Source organism: Ambystoma mexicanum, chromosome 5p (genome assembly GCF_040938575.1).
Source record: "Ambystoma mexicanum isolate Mex_15411 chromosome 5p, UKY_AmexF1_1, whole genome shotgun sequence".
NCBI classification, from domain to species: domain Eukaryota; kingdom Metazoa; phylum Chordata; class Amphibia; order Caudata; family Ambystomatidae; genus Ambystoma; species Ambystoma mexicanum.
This window is the reverse complement of record NC_090930.1, coordinates 659,505,556-659,521,695: the sequence shown is the minus strand read 5'-3', so window position 1 is coordinate 659,521,695 and position 16,140 is coordinate 659,505,556. Positions and strand designations below refer to the sequence as shown.

Genomic DNA, 16,140 nt, shown 5'->3' with positions numbered 1-16,140 from the left:
AAGTATGAAAGTGGTTTTTCTCTTTTCTGAAGTCACTGTGAGTGCACCAGTGGTACCAAACCGGTATTAAGACTAAGTTCAAGCATTGCTACAGTCACAATAAAGGCACCTCCAGTGCAGATCACAGTAAGAATTTAAACAATATAAGGAATCGCCCAAGGGAAATTAAGCCACCAGTGACTGTCTATTTAAGAAAGCACTCTTGAAGTTGTTATTGCCTATCAGGCCCCTAAATATGATACCTTGTTTGGCAAAAATCTGCTTAAATACATCATTCCTTTGATGAAATTGTCTTCCCCTTGCTGCTTTTAGGGGATTTTAATCTTGATGGCAATGATCTGACGGACCCATTAGCCTGGGCTCTTAAGCAGAATCTTAGTTATTTTAGATTTTATCCATCTGGACTTGCCTCATACGCATATCAAAGGCCACATTTTGGACTGGGCATTTGGGCACAATGCACCTTTGTGGACCAATCCTCTATGTGGATGGACTGGACAGAACATATTATTGTCCCTTTTCTGTCCCTTCTACTATCCCTTTAAAGGCACGAGAAAACAATACTCTGTCAATCTCATGCATAGAAATAGATGTAGGGAAGTTATGGTGTAATGAAGAGCTTTTCACCTTGAGGAGTCATATAAGGAGGCTTGAACACAACACAGATGGAGTTTGAATCCCTGTCAGGATAACTGTCTCTCTTTTGAATTTTCACACGCTAAATACAAGGAAGCAATATCGGGGGCCAAACAAAAATATTTTGCTGATATTCGCACACGGGGAAGGGCGCTCAGCCAATCAGGTGGCTGGAACAGCGGGCAAGAATACACAATCCCCACCTGCTGTCCCAGCCACCCAAGGCCCTTCCCGGGTAGTGCTATTATATTTTCCTTTTTTCATTGTGTGGAGGCAACAGGGAGCCTCTCCTCACTGCCTCCCCACCCTCTCCACTTACCTGCGGGATGGACGCATTGGGCTCCAGTACCAGAGCTCCTCCTGTCTGGCCGCCGCCATAGACATGGAAAAGGGACTTAGTCTCTTTGCCATATGGCGGCGGCCATCTTTTTTTCTTCTTCATTTTTTCACCGGGAGATTGGCTGCGCTAGCAGCACAGATTTCCCAATGACAAATTGTGAAAGCCATTTGCACCCTGGACGAACCCTGTGGTACAAATGGCTTTCATGCCCTGCCAGTCAGGCAGACATGGCATTTAATTAAAGACCATGTCCACCCTCCTGGCAGGTCATGAAAGCCATAACATTGACCAACCAGCTAATTCTTTGAAAGCGTGTTTACAGTTTTAAAGGAACACAGAAATCCTTCTTTTAAAATTGATAATGATCATGTTACCATTGAAGGGTGCAACAACTTACAATCCTTTATAAATGAAATAATGGTTATACAGACTGACATTAATAACTATTTTATTTGGCCCAATAAGCACTTCCCGATAGGCACTTATATTTTTCTACGTAATCTTGCCAAGCATGTTCAGAAGTATCACCACCTTGATTGGTATTCAAGGATTTATCCCCAGCAGAATCAAAGAATATAATTTTAAACTTAAATCCTACTAATTGCACTGGGGGATCCATGCCAGTTTCAATTAGGGAAGCACTGTGCAGAGTCACTGTCTAACATAGTCTCTCCCATTATCAACACTTCCTTCATAGAACATATCATTCCTAAATGCCTACATGATTCATGGATCACTCCTCTTTTAAAGAAGCACTCACTTGGCCAAAGGATCTTCAGTGATTTTAGACCTATAACCAATGCCACTTTTCTCTTAAAAAACCCTCGATAAAGAGGCTAAAAACACAGCTTCACGAACATCTTGAATTCAATTTTATATTTGGAGATCAGCAATTTGGCATTCGTCCAAGTAGAAGCACTGAAGGGGTGCTGCTTGACATCAAAGTTACCTGCTGAAAATATTGAATGAAGGGGACACAGGGATGTTGATGCTGTTGGACTTATCCGCATCATTTGACAAGCTAGATCACCAGGTAATATTAAAACGCATGAAGGAGGTTGTCTCAGTCTCAGATTCGGCTTGTTGGTGGTTTGAAGCCTTCCTAAAGGGCAGGTCTTGCAGTGTGAAGATTAGAGACATTTGCTCATATCTGGAGACCTTGACCTCTGAGGTACTCCTCCTTTGTTATTCAAAATTTCTGTTAAACCTTTGAACAACCTTTTGATGGCAGTTGGTGTGGATTTTTTAACACTATGCCAACAATACATAACACAAAAGATAATGTTAGCTTATCCAACATACTCTACAGAAGATCTGCAACTAAATGGCTATTCATTGGTTAGAATTAAACTAGGCTAAAAGCATGCTTCTTATGATCCCTCCTAAATCCCTGAGAGGGAACAAAATCGCACATCCCAAGGGATTGAGTTTGGCTAACTGTCGCATTAAGATCTCAGATAAAGTTAAATCATTAGGCATGAGTCCGGATGTGACTTTGTCAATGGCCGGCCAAATTAGTAGTCTTATTAGTTCAACCAACTATAATCTAATGGTCCTTAGGCAACTAAGGCCATTACTATCAGAAAAACATTGTGCCATATCGGGCAGAGACATTATTGGTTCTACAATTGATGTGGTAAGAGAGCAGGCAGTGCGGGAAGGGGCCAGTAAAGAGTGAACTGGAAGGAAGGGAGAAGGAACTAAAGGAGGAAATTATGGCAGAGTCTGTGGAAAGTGGAGATGAGAAGGAGGAGAACCTGGACAGCTAGAGACAGAGAGGGAAGGTGCCCAAGATATTCCCTACATTGGCAGACCAATTATGGGTGGGAATAGTAGTGTATGTGTCAAAGTGTTGAAAAGGTGATAGAGGTTTAGACCAAGGACAGTATGAGCAGTGAAGGGAAAGAGAGAAGGAAGAAGGAAGCCAAAGGAACACCATTATTATAGAGGCTAGGGGAGGACAGCCAAAACGTAGGCTTGGGGGATAGTGAGAGGATTCATAAGTAAGAGTTAGAAGTTGCTCCCTATGACACCCTAGATAACCTGCCAAAGATCAGACAGAGACCTTGGGGACTACAGTTTATGACATGTGTCCTCCTTCCAGTGGCTGTCCATGCCAGTGTTGTGGACACCCTGGACTGAGGCATTACAGAACAAGTGAAGAAGAATAGAATGACACATACCCAACTTGTGTTAAGGGCACTTAAAAGACCTCAGATTAGGAGTGACTATCATCCCCCATGGATTGCCAGGAAGGTGGACCTGGAAAATGTTTATCCCACAAACTGACTTTTGGTTTAGTTGCTTCCAGCCCAAAGAGAAGCAACCCTTTTCTTTGGTTGGTCACTTGTGTTAACCCAAGGAGAAGCCATCCTAATATTTGTTTGAGTTGATGCCTTTAACTTTTGTTACTCAGAACAAAACCTAATGAATGTTTCCCTTGTATGTATGGGTCTCATTTATCAGCTTTTGGCTTGTGACAGGGCTTTGAAATGCTCTATAACTCGGTGGTTTAGGCACAATGTAATGTTTGCATCACAGCCAGAATTTCCAAAGTGTACAGAGGCCCAGGAATACCTTCATGCAGTGTTGGATCTCTTAGTTCTTGGGCTCAGTGGAATTATTGCCTCTTCCTCTGTCTGGATGGAAGTGCAATATTGGGAGTGAACTGGGAGCATTTTTAACTGTGTCCTCCATCTGTAAATTGTACAATATTTGCTATAGAGCACCAACTAGTTTTTATCAGTGCATCTTGGTTCTCTGAGGAATTTGCACTATGGTGGCGGCTGTCTGGTTGTCTTCCATCTCTTCCTCCAATGTTATGATTTATCTTGTTAGTTCTTTCGATGATGGAGAATGTTCAGTCTTTTCATTTTGTCTAAATTGCATTATCAATCAACACATGCCATCTCTATTGAGTACAGCAAAAGCCATGCAACGATTTTTTGTTTTACAAAAATAGTACTTTCGTATAAAACCTCATGCTAACCAATAGCACCTTCCATCTCTTCGTGAATACTTCATACCCTGGAAATCATTGTTTTGGACCCATTTATTTAGAGTTAAAACCACTACTTAAAATCAGCTAAAACGACCCCCTCAACGCCCCTAAAATGTTTTCCAAAGTAAAAAAATACCATGACCCTACTCCTCCTGCAGAGTTCATTATTTCCAGGCACACCAAAGGTACTGGGCTACCTCTTCTACAGTTAACAAACTGTGTGTTGGGTGACAGAATTCCATAACAGTAATATCATTACTTTTAAATAATAGGATAAACTTCAGTCTACCCCATCTTCTAACAAAAAAGTAAAAGTGGTTCACTAATTGGTGAGTTTTTCTTTCATGCCCACATTCGCCTGAAAATGCCACACCCCATTTTGCAAACAAGTAGGGGAGGCTGCCTCACCAAACTGCGCAAACAATTTCCTAGACCCCCAGGAATCGGGAAGTTGGCTCACCCTTCATCTTCACTTCTTTTTTGTGTACTAAGGACCATGAAAGCATGGAACACCTGCCTCTTCACTTGCCAAAACCTTTCTCCCAGCTCTCTTAAGGTGTCCTTCCGAACGGATGCAGAAAGTCAAAAAATTCAACATTCCCCATTGTATAGACTTTTATTGACCTAGAGCAGCCATGGCACTTTCCTCACACCTTTCCTACCATGCTTTCCTTGAGTGACTGGATAAATACCACCTCCTGGGTGTGTCCGTGTTCTAATCCAGTATAAGACTGGTGGGATGGTTATATGGTCTGCTATTAAGCTCTCCCCTACCTCCAGGTGTAGGGAACACAAGGGATTACCCTTAGTATGTGAACGGTTTTTCAACCATTACCTCTGCCATGCAGCATAGTGCCACCTCTAGCAGTCCTAAGCATACAGCTAAGTCCCATCACTAGCACTCCTTGACAATCAGCTTATTTCCAGACTTCTGGAACATACATTCCTGCCGGGACAGCTTCTTTGTTATAAACGTCTAGGGTCTGTTCTCAACAGTTCACACAAAACATATGAATCCCACGCCTACACCATTGTGTTCTAACTGGAGGAGCCATTTCATCTTTTCATCAAAGGAAATAACCAGATAAACTTGGGAACAACGTACAGCCTATACACTGTAATTCATAAAATGCCCTTAAAGGCATTTCTCACTATCTTGCCCCATTAACTGGGTCATTCTTTTGTTAATGATCATTTCTTGTGGCAGCAATACTCACTAAGAGCACTCAGGAGTTTCTGCATGGATACCACAGTGTGGCTGATCTGGACGGCATTATCCGGAACGATAAGAAAAGCATACCCTGGTTGCCCATCCTTGCCACATGAAACCTCTGCGATCAGCAAATCCTCCTGTTTAGTCATAAATAAGCCAAAAAGGGTGGGTGCCAGGATGTGTCTGTACCTGACTTCCATTTTAGCTTTTAGGAGTTCCAAAAATTTCCCATTTTTGCCATACCGAACCCTAGAAGTGTTCTCATGTAGGACCTCCAGAAGGTCAACATATCCTTCATGCATGCCTCACTCCTTAATGACTCCCTTAATAGTCAAAAGCTACCCACAGATCGACTGGCAGGAAGAAGCGAGTCCTTTTTGGGGAGAAATATTTTGTCATGAATACATATAGATAGAAGCATTGAGCATCTGTGCCTTGGCCAACTTTGAACCTCATTGGGCTCCACAAATAATCTCCCAATCCACTAATCACTCCTGGGCCCCACCCAATAATAATTTTGCTAAAATGTTATCTGAGCCATTAAGGAGTGATATTGGGCAATAATTCTCTGTCATTACCCGGACCACCTACTTGAAGTAGGTATTATTTCAAACCTTTTCCAAGAAGGGCGTTCCTGCTGATATCCAGCACAGCATTAACTTCTCTCACGAGCACTTGTGCACAAATTCGGATCCACCGGTAACTTATCCTGCCCTGCGCCTTATTTCCTTTTGTGCCCTAATGGCATTGCCCAATTCTTTAAGGGTTTCCGGTTAAATATACACATTTAAGCTAACACTCTCATATAACTGATGCTCCATATCAGGGGAAAAGGTATCAAAAGCATATGTGTGCACTTATATTGAATTGTAAACATGGAACATAATCTATGAACCACCCAGGCCACCATTTGCCAGAAAGCCCTACTAACCGTGTTTATTTATAGCAACCATGATCTCCTCTATGCTCTCATCTGAGTCTCTGCTATATCTTTCCCTAAAAAGGCCTTATAAACAGCCATGGGGTGTCTTATTACCATTAGGACCTTTCCACACTCCCGTCCCCTTGCCACTCCAACTCTGATCCTTTTTGCCAGGCTTCATTTAGCAGCTAGGCATTCAGCATTGAACCAAGTACCTACCTAACTCATGCTTAACCCCTCTCCTTGGCATATCTGTGGGAATGTTAGACAAGAGACTAGCCTGGAGATCTTATCTTATCAATTATAACAACCGTAATCACATCCATCAATTGGGTAGCAAACAGACCTTCCAGTACTTCCAAAGACGAAAAGGTCACTTTTGGGATCCTAGTGTCGAGATCTAGTCCTGGCCATCTCTAAGTCCCCTCAGGTCAGATACCAGAGAAACTGTGGTTCTTCTCTGTCTCTCATCTGTTCCAGATGTCAGGGGAGGTTTTGTAGTTACAACAAGTGGGTTGTGGTCATTTTCCAGTTGGAATTGACCATACAGGCCCAAAAGTCTATTTTAACCATTCCAGAATCAGCTAAACTTGCTTATTTCCCTGTTCTAAAGGTTGACATGGCTGGTATGTCAGCCAGTAGTCAGCTGTTGAGGGCGGGTAGGAAGTGAACCTGCATAAGCTTCAATAGGTTCATCACAGCCTTGTTTGTTCTCGGACCACTATCTGGGAAGCTCATCTCAGGAATGCCCCAGGCAGCATCCTCCCTCATTAAAGTCTCCTCTTAAACCTTGATTCTTACTCCCCCTCTGTTCTCAACTTCCTTGATTTCTCCTCTGCCTTTTTCACAGTAAATGATGCCACCCTCTTAAAGTGGCTTCACAACAACCTTGGTATCTCGGACCTTGCACTGGATTGGTTGACACCCTTCCTTTCTAATCGACCTTCCCAGGTGCAACTGGGCCCCTTCCTCTCCTCCATCTCTCACTCTACTTGCGGCATCCCTCAGGGCACTATCCTATCTCTTCAACATCTATCTTGCCCCTTTGGCCCACTTTCTCCTCCTCTCCTCATTTCCAGGGTTACCCTGAGGACATTCAGCTCTCCTTCAAGCTCTCCCCCTCTATTCAGGCATGGTGCTCGGCTAATGATCTCTGCCTTAGTTCCAGTAAGACTGAGATCCTTCTCATTGGACGGAACAGGGACGCCTGATCCCTGCTTCCCTCCCTCTCTCTGGCCACCCTCCTTGGCATCCCTCCCCTCACCATCTAATGAGACAAAAAACCTTGGTGTCATCTTTGACTCAGCTCTCTCCTTCTTTCCTCACATTGCGGACTGTGCCAAGAAGCCCCACTTTCAGCTTCACCTCCTCAGAGGTATTTTCCCTTTCCTTATGTTCCTCCAAAAACTCAATGTCTCCAGAGCGCTGGTTCTCTCTAGGCTCGACTACTGCAATAGCCTCTTCCTCAATCTATCTCTTTACACTCTTTGCCCCCTTCAACTTATCCAGAACATGACTGCAAGACTTATCCTTGGCGTCAAGCCCAGGGACTGCATCTCTCCAGCCCTTAAATCTCTCCACTGGCTCACGGTGGCTGCAAGGATCAAATTCAAGACCCTCTGCATCACCCACAAGGGCTTCTGGGTTTTGGGACCCTGCTACATCCAACTTCTCCTTAAGTGTAGGCGGGAGGGCATGAGGGCAAGTGCAGGATAAGGATAGGGAGGGGTGGGAACAGGAAAATAAATGCAGATGTAGACTGGGCAGGGGAGGACCTGGTGCCCTGTGAGGCTCTGAGGGAACCAGGCCCCAGTCTCAGGAAGAGTGGAAATCAGCAGGGCAAGAGGAGGGGGAAGGAAGAAGAGAAAAAGAAGGTCTTGAGGAGCTTCCGGAACTTAAGGAGATCCGGCTCAAGTCTGAGAGGGGCAGAGATGCCATTCCAGAGGGAGGCACATGCGGAAGAGAAATCTACCCCCCACTTTCTGCTTGGAGAAACGTCTGATTTGCAATGAGTTGGAGCTAGAGGACCAAAGGGCTTTAGCAGGGAGGTACTTTGGGAGAGTTGGATATAGCAGCATCCCAAGCCCCAGAAAGCCTTCTGGATGATGCAGAGGGTCTTGAATTTGATCCTTTCAGCAACCAGGAGCCAGTGGGGACATTTAAGGGCTGGAGAGATGCGGTCCCTAGGCTTGAGGCCAAGGATAAGTCTTGCAGTCCAATTCTGGATTAGTTGAAGCAGGCACAGGGAAGAGTTAGACAGATTGAGGAAGAGGCTGTTGCAGTAGTCCAGCCTGGAGAGGACCAGAGCTCTGGAGACATTGAGTTTCTGGGGGAAGGTGAAGAAGGGGAGAATGCCTCTGATGAGGTAAAACTGAAAGTGAGCCTTCTTATCCAGGTCCATGATGTGAGGAGAGGAGAGGGAAGAGTCACGGATGACTCCAAGGGTTTTTGCTTTACACAAGGTTGAAGGGACGGAGCCCAAGGAGGGTGGCCTAAGTGTGGGAGAAGGAAGAAGTGCGGAGGAGTCCCAATGAGAAGGATGTCAGTCTTACTGGCATTAAGGCAGAGATCATTAGTAGTGCACCATGCCTGAATAGCAGACACGCAGCCAGGAATGAGAGAGAAAGAAGAGGAGGCAGAGAAGGGTAGTTTGAAAGAAAGCTGTGTGTCCTCAGCATAACACTGAAAGTTAGGAGAGAAGGTGGAGATGAGATGATCTGGGGGGCAGGTAGAAATTGAAGAGCCAGGGTGAGAGGATAGAGCCCCGAGGGACATCACAGGTGGAAAGTGAGATGGTGGAGAGGAACATTTGGTGGATCTCCAGGCACTCAAACACATTTGGAGCAGACACTTGGAAGGTTTTAATGAGGGATTCCTTTCTCTCAATATTAGTCAATTTCCATTCTCTAAGCATTTGGGAGGTTTGATAAGCCGACATTTTTAATATATATCATCCTTTTGCAATAAGCAGATCTTCAGAAAAGGGCCTTAACATGATGGCTGTCCCAAAGTCACTTGGGGTTGACATCACTGTGAGGTCCTTCTCTGGATCTATCAGGTTCCTGTTTCAGGTAACAAAATGCAAGGAATATGTATCTTTTGGATGTTTCCCCCCATTTGCGCGAGCCTAGAGGGAGCAGAGGTCCAGAAAAAGAGTGTTGTGGGGCTGAGAAGAGCTGAGAGCAGGAGACCGGTATGGAGGAAACTGGATTAGAGGAAATGATTTGGATAGGAGGCGGCTTTGTGTTGAGGAAGGAAGATGACTTGGAGAAAGGTAGGAGGAGGTTTGGGAACAGCAGATGAGGAGGTGGTGAGACATCAGGAGCAGTTGGTAAGACATCAGGAGAGATATCAGGGGCAGATGGTCAGACAATGATTAGGTGAGGAGACATGCAGAAGAGTAGGTGGTGCGGTGCGACCGCAGCAGGAGGAGGCATGAAGATATCAGAAGGAGGAGGTAATGAGTCAATGAGAGGAGGTGGTAAGAGATAAGGGAAAGGCAGAGAGACATCAGCAGGAGGTGGTGATGACAGAGCACGAAGAGAAGGAGGTAGAGATCTGGTGGAGCAGGTGGAGAGGAGGAATGGCATGGGAAAGGTTAGGGTCAGACATACCCTAGATACCCTATCCTCCTGGTAGAAAAGAGTGGCAAAGGAGGTATACACGTGTGGCAAGGTGATGAGAGACAACATGAGTTCAGAGAGGACCAGTATAGCTGCAGAAGAAGAGATCGAGGAATAGAGAAGGGTTGCTGAGCAATGAGATTGTTGCAGTGGCACGAGGAGCATATTCAACAGGCAGAGTTGGGCGTTATTGAGAAGCACCGTCAAACACTGCTAGAATAATCTCCCCTAGTCCAGCTAACCTTCGAAGGCTCATCTTAAAGACTTGGGACCTAAGCTTGATGATCCCCAGACTCTTCCCACTGTTTGACTGGATCTGGATGCCACCAACTTGTTACCTCTGGAACTGGAACCTATCAAGAGGGGGAAGAAGGAGAACCAATGACTATTGGACAAATGGAAATAAGTGCAGAGGACACTTAAACACCCAAAATGTGAGTGACTGAAAACCTCTGAAGGATTGCCAGGAGGGAGCCTACATTTCTGAGACTTTTGGAACCCCAGCAACTGTCTTTTGGTTTGTTTGTTTTCAGAGCAAAGCTGTTAATTTGTTTCAGGTTCATACCTATTTGGTTGTCCACAATAAACTCAACATTGAAATCCTGAGCTCTGGTACATGCTAGAATTCTTACTGAGTGCCCTTGTCTAACATGTGATTTTTATAAACAGTCAAATATTCGAGGTTGCTATTGAGAGATAATGAGACGGTTTATTTGAAATATTTTTCAGTGACGTACTCAGTGTTACGCAGTTAAGTCAACTATTCCATACTCGGCAAGCATTATAAAGCGGATCCTGATGACGGTGCACGTTCATTAAGTGTCTTTATGGCTGTATATTATATATTCTAGGTCGCTATTTGAGTAATTAGTCCATATCTGTGAGGGGAGAGGCTTTACTGCGTCAGGTACTGTCCTGGGGCCCATAGTTAGAAGCCCGAGTGAGGGCCTTAACGCAGGCTTTAAACTGAAGTTAAGTGGGGTTAGATTGTTAAGCAGCCATATTAATATGCCATTTGCTTACTTGTACATCTCCCAACCTAGGTGGATTGCCTCTGATTTCTAATTGGAGTTTTGGTGTTCGAAGGGTTCGATAATCTATGACTAACAGGCTTGAGGCCAGCTTTTTGTCATTGAAGACAATTTTTAGATAGTCGATGCCTACTCTCGCTGAGTCATGAGAACGAGTTACCTTTCTTAAGTCAGTTCTAATTGTCGAGCAACACCCTTTTTCCCCAGATCCAGTGGATACATTTGTTTTTCAGTGACTAACTGTCTTCATACAATTTGGCTCTCAGTTTCAGGTCCTTAATCATATAGACAGTACCCGCATTACAATGCCCAATCTCAGTTCTTAATTCTTTTATTCTATTTGGTGGAGATTGCAATAGTCTTATATTATGCTCTCCTACAATTGCTTGCCCGGTAAAGCTCACTGCATTTCTAATTGTTACTACTGAAATTGGGTGTTTTTTCTTCCCATAGGAGGATGTAAGGTGTTGGAGGATGGTTCATAACACCCTGTAGAGCACACATGGGCTGTGGTTGACTTGACCCTCCTATTACTGTACTTTGTGGGGTAGGTTGTGTCTCCGGTGTCTTGTATGTGCTACCTTTCAATGCACTCACTTCTTTTACAAGGTTCTCCTTACCACACGTATGTTATTTATTTCATTTTTTATTTATAAAGTGCACACATAGCCCAGAGGCATTGAGGCACTGTTGCAGAACCAGTTACTTGTAATATCCACTGAATAAGACACCAAAGTGAACAGTATACAGTAAGCATACAAGAAGCAATGCTAACTAGGCAAATAGCCAGGTTTTGAGGGATCTTCTGAATACCCAGTAGGATGTTTCTGCTCTTAGTGTGGGCGGTAAGTCGTTCTTCTGTTTAGCTGCTATGTAGGGAAGGCTCAGGCCTCCAACTTTGGACCATTTGATTTTAGGTTGGCGGAGACGGTGTGCATTAGGGTTCCTGGTTGGCCTCAATGACTGGGATTTGGTGATTTTCTGAGAAACGTATGGAGGAGCCATTTTAGATAACCACTTATGCGTAATGGACATCGTTCTGAAGATGATCCGTTCACAGATTGGGAGCCAGTAGACTGCTCTTCTCGCGGCTGATATGTGTTCTCGTTTGAGAGTATTGAGCGATGCTCCCAGGGCATTGCTTTGAATGACTTGCATTTTCTGTAGGTTTTTAGCGGAAGTGCCAGCGAAGAGGACGTTTCAATAATCGAGTCTGGACCCAATGACTGCTCGTACTATGGTCAGGCAGCTGTCCGTGGATAGGATCGGTCTTGATGCATTTAGGAGTTTCGTGGTGCAGGCTGCAGAGGATGCAATGGCACTCACCTGGCAGGATTGGGAGAGGGTAGTGTCAAGGTAGACACCAAGATTCTTTACCGTGGAGGATACAGGGACCAGGGTGTCATCAATTCTGAAGGCTGTATATTGTTCATTACGTTTTTTTAGTACTGCAGGTGGACCTACAAGTAGAAAAGCTGTCTTATTCTTATTCATCTCTGCGTTATTAATTTCAGTGATGTAAACTGAGCAATACTGGCAAGGGTTGTCTGTCCTGTGTTGGTTCATTGTCCACTATAGAGTTATCTCCATGTGTTTCTACCTCTAGTATTGGGTCAATGCCAGAGTTGATATTTGGGGCATGATCCGCCTCCTGGAGGGGAGCAAATTGGTTGACAGTGCTAGTTCGGTCACAATCCCCTCCACGGGATCTCTGTCAATAATGCGCCCCTCTGCACTAAACCCGACATTTGTTGATGCGGTGTCGGGGTTAGGCGCCATCAGCAGTCCCTCTTTCAGATCATTCTTATGAATTCCAACTGGGAGTAATATTGTTTTCCCTACTTCTAGATGGGGGTTTCTGGGCAAGATTGTTGGTTCACAATCATAGAATTGATCAGGTCCCGTTGGGTTGTTCCCCTGGTGCGCATATGGTAACTTAGACTGTTTATTCTGCTTGGGATGGGCTAGCTGTTTGGATTTCATAGCTACCTCTGCTTTAGATGTGCACAACTTGAGGGATGGAGCCATTTGATTTTAGTTTAGGGTCTTCCTCCTTGCAGTCAGCGAGCAATATGTTAACCTCATTTAGAGGGGCCAACATTCTGGCAGATTTATTTTTGGAGTCATTCTCTGGGGAGGCAATGTTAAATTCTTTCCGTTTTGACATTGGTATGGTTAGCAAAGTCTACAAAACTAGCACTAAGAGTCAGAAATTGAATAAACTTAAATGTAATTAGTACATATTACATAAAAGACAAATACATTACAGATTAGGCACCATTACCATTGATCAACCATAGAATAAAGTCTTTACAAATATGTTTAAAAGATATAGTAAAAGGACAATATAAGATCCAAAAAAGGAAACATCAAAACCTTTCACAAATAGAAGAGGGAAACGCCCGACTGGCTCAAGGGGTTGCCTTAGCCAACTCCCACAACCCGTTATAACTCCAGTCAAGCCTCGAGCGAGCAAAAAATTGATACACTGGAAGCGACAGGACTTGTCCACTCACGTCTTGTGGTTTGAGAGGAGCAGTGCCCTGTTAAATCCTGGCTGTTTTGATTTAAGTTTCACCGGTATGCAGTCTTTCCATTGAATATTTTTTCCATCTACACATTTTCCATCACATTTTTTCCATCGAAAAAATGACCGTCAAATGCATATTTGTGTGGGATAAAGGGTTCATTGGTTTTGTGGTGGGGTTTTAAGGGTTAAAAACGGAGGTTAGGGGGACCCCCCCATAAAATAAACAAAAAAATGCATTCAATGGACATTTTTTTCGATGCGAAAAATTTAATGGAAATATGAGTAGATGAAAAATATTCGATGGAAAGACATGAAATCGTTTCACCAATTTTGGGAAAGTGAAAAGTAGTCCAAGAACGTTTTATGAATCGTCTTTTCAAATAAATCAGTGTAGCGCTTTCACAGTATGTGTCAGGGAAAAGTGAGGAAGAGGTAGCGACAAAAGCATATGCACGTACCCTGCAGCCTCCAGTCCAACAGCCACAACAGCGCGACTTGAGCGCTGGTGCACCCCCAGAGCCCTTTTGAAACTCTCAGGCTGTGGCAAAGATCTTGGGGGCATGGCTTCAGTCCCTGCAGTTTCCTTGTCTCTCCCCATCAGGGAGTACAGCCTCAAAAACGCGACTTGAGCAAGTTTTACAAAGCTCCATTATAAACGTATAGTTTCCCAAGGCTAGATAGAAAGGACCAGAATATGACTTTCACCCTCCTTCTGGTGGACGGACATGGACCGTAACAGCCTGCCAGCCCGAACCTCGGTGAGGGCTGGGGGCCTTTTACCGGCATGTCCTACCCCCACAGCAGGGGTGAAAGGCATTCACACCTCAGAGTTTATCCGGGTTGCGAAAAGTCCCTTTTCTATTTCTATGGTGGCCAGGAGACGGGAGGAGGACCAGGACCGGATCACAAAGCTCTAGTCCAGCAGGCAAGTGCGGAGGGAGGGGATGGGTAAGGTGTATGGATTGTTTTGGGGGAGGTGGGGAGGCAACAGGGAGAAGCTCCCTGTTGCCTCCCTACATTATAAAAAAAGAAAAGATGGCGCCACCCTTGGAAGGGCCTCGGGTGGCTGGAAACAGTGGGTTGAGCATGTGTATTCTCACCTGCTGGTCCAGCCACCTGATTGGCTGTGTGGCCTTCCCCGGGTGCGAATACAAGTACCAGTGCATACTTTTCAGCAATTACCGTCATGACTATACTGTTAGGTCTTGCTGCATGGTGGCCTGGTTAGGCCATTCTGAGGATAGGGTGGTGCACCCTTATATGTGGGGAAAAAATGTCTGGGAACCACTCTAAGAGAAGGAACCGAGAACGGACACGGCCAAATAACCTGTTCTCTGAAAAGGTGTCCGCTTGGGAGTGTCTAAAACCACTGTACCTTTCACAAATGGAATCTCATGTAGATCACAATGGATTGCAGTTGTGGAACTGCGTGCAACATGTGCTGATTGGAAAGTCCCAGGACCAGATAGTTTCAAATGTCACCTGATACTTAGGAGTTTGGATGTGTAGTCGCAGTAGAGGGGCAGCTGTTCTGTACAATCTGTGTACAGGGTGGTTTATGCTTTTGTGTCTAGCGATCACTGTTGAACAGTTGTGGTTTGGTTTTGCACAGATGAACACACTGGTTAGCCAGAAAATTACGTTTGCGGCTGTGCAATCTTTTCTGAACAGTTGAGCAACATTCAATAAATGAATAGCTAGAGCACTTAATACACTGATAGATTGGGTGACCTACCCATTGGAAACGAGCTGGGAGCCTCGCTGCTGTGTTCTGGAGCGAAGAGAAAGAAAGGGATTGGATAAAACAGTTAGAGAAGAGCAGGGTGTCAATTTCCTCCTCCAGTTTTTCCGAATTTCTTTTTCAGTTACTGATGTAATCACTGATGTCATTATTAATGTGATGTAATTGGCGCTAAATCCACAGCACTTTTTCCTTTATTGCAGATTTCCTCCTTTAGTCTTTTCCCTGAACAAAGAATTTTCAGTAATTTTCTTTAATATCATAACACCAGTCTGAATAAAATATATGAGAGTATGGCAAGGCCCAATTTATCATAAACATCTTTATCCAGGAAAGTAGTACATTTGGAAAATGAAAAGGTGTGTAGTAAAAGACTAGAAACCCCAAAATATAATATTGAGTGGAAAAGCAGTAAGTAGTAGCACTTGTTGTTCAGAGCATATTCTTATTCTTGAACCTGATTTACTACTCTGGGTTGGTTGTGCTATTTCAACTTTGCTGAAGTGCCAGTCTGTAATGTCATCATCTCTGCTCAGTGGATTTTAGCATCCGCACACGCTTCTGGAAGATGGTGCTGCCTTTAGCGCCTTACCCACCAATTGTGGCCCTCAATGCAGTTGAGGTACATGTTATGGACGGATACCACCAGTGGTAATCTAAGGTGCCTAACTATATTACAGGAATTATCACTGCCATGGCAGTAACTTGTGGGGACTCACTTAAATACCACCTGTGGTATTGCACTAGATTTGCGCTCATCATGTAAAAATATATTTTTTGTAGTCCTTTCCAGTCTCACCTTGAGGATGGAAAGGGATTACGTACAGTAGTGGATCATAATTCATAGATGGCTGATAATTGATCCTTTTCAGAGACGCCCACTTTTTCACTCCCTTTGGGGGTCCCCATTCAGTATTTTTTTCCTGCTGTGAAGGGAAACACATGCACTTAACTTTACAACAGGACTAATAAAACAGCAAACTCGTCTATGGACCAACTACAATTTTTAACTCCATTGCTTGATGTTTTTTAAGCAATTTTCCACCTGTAAGCAGCGGGTATTTACCACCAGCCTTAGACCCAGCCCCTTAAATGACGGACAG

General features: G+C 44.3%; 1 protein-coding gene across 1 annotated transcript in view; it reads left to right on the top strand.

Annotated features, from left to right (window-relative positions):
• The window catches only part of LOC138481110 (aryl-hydrocarbon-interacting protein-like 1), a 199,335-nt gene that overhangs the window by 166,782 nt on the left and 16,413 nt on the right, over positions 1-16,140 (top strand). The window lies entirely within an intron of this gene.